Here is a 946-nt window from a genome sequence, read left to right as displayed (position 1 = left end):
TATATATATATATATATTCCATTACAACTTACCGTGTGGGGCAATCGTAATCCTCTCTCTCTACATACAGTGTGTATATATACTATTTCCGTGTGTTTACGTAATCTTCACTCGTTGGTGATGTCCTGTACTTAATGTGTATTTTTAATTATTTATAATTGAAAACCACTCAACCATTGTCAACAGTAAGTTTTTACATTTATATATAATTTCTGCGATTCCACACTCTGCTCTCTGCCTATTTTCTTTCTATCCCTCTATAATCCTCTATAATTCTTTTTCTCCGCCTCCTTCTTTGCTGTGTCCTGTCTAGTTTTCTTTTTTTCTTTCTCCTTATTCCTTTCGTTTCTTTTCCTTCTCCTCTCTCTTGTCCTCTTCCCCCTCTGCCTCTTGATCACATGTGACTACAAGCCATTTTCCCGTCTCTCTGTCTTTTTCTGATGGGATGTCCAGTCAACTAGATGTAATTACTCTCGCCTCCCCATATTTTTTTCCCCTTCTATTTATTCTATATCCTTCCAAACTTTCCCCCGCGCGTTACTCATTACAATTCATCGTCACCTAATGGCTCTTCCTGTCTGTTTTCGTCGATTGTTTACTCTGTACGTCCACTATGATGTCGTTTGTTCGTTCGAAGCTCTAACTCACCATGAATTTTTATTTTAAAAATATCTGGACGCTACTGTGTTATGAAGTTTTCCTGTCTTGTCATTGAAAGCTCAACAACTGAGGAGTTAGAATTCCTTTGGTATTTTGTCCTGTACTTATCTCCGTGTGTTACCATATTTTTCACTCGTTGGTGATATCCTGTACTGCATGTGTATATTTTTTGTATTTTCTGTATTTGTTCTGTACTTATATCTCGTGTGTTTACGTACTTTCGACTCGCTGGTGATGCCCTGTACTTAATGTGTATTTTTAATATATATATATATATATATATATA

The 946-nt window shown here is 36.0% G+C and overlaps 1 protein-coding gene across 2 annotated transcripts in view; it reads right to left on the bottom strand.

Moving 5' to 3' along the window:
* The window catches only part of LOC106884204 (annexin A7), a 20,228-nt gene that overhangs the window by 3,743 nt on the left and 15,539 nt on the right, over positions 1-946 (bottom strand). The gene's annotated exons all lie outside the window — the stretch shown is intronic.

The sequence above is a fragment of the Octopus bimaculoides genome, chromosome 2 (genome assembly GCF_001194135.2).
Source record: "Octopus bimaculoides isolate UCB-OBI-ISO-001 chromosome 2, ASM119413v2, whole genome shotgun sequence".
Classification (NCBI taxonomy): Eukaryota; Metazoa; Mollusca; class Cephalopoda; order Octopoda; family Octopodidae; genus Octopus; species Octopus bimaculoides.
The sequence above is the reverse complement of the archived record's forward strand: the minus strand, read 5'-3'. Positions and strand labels throughout refer to the sequence as shown.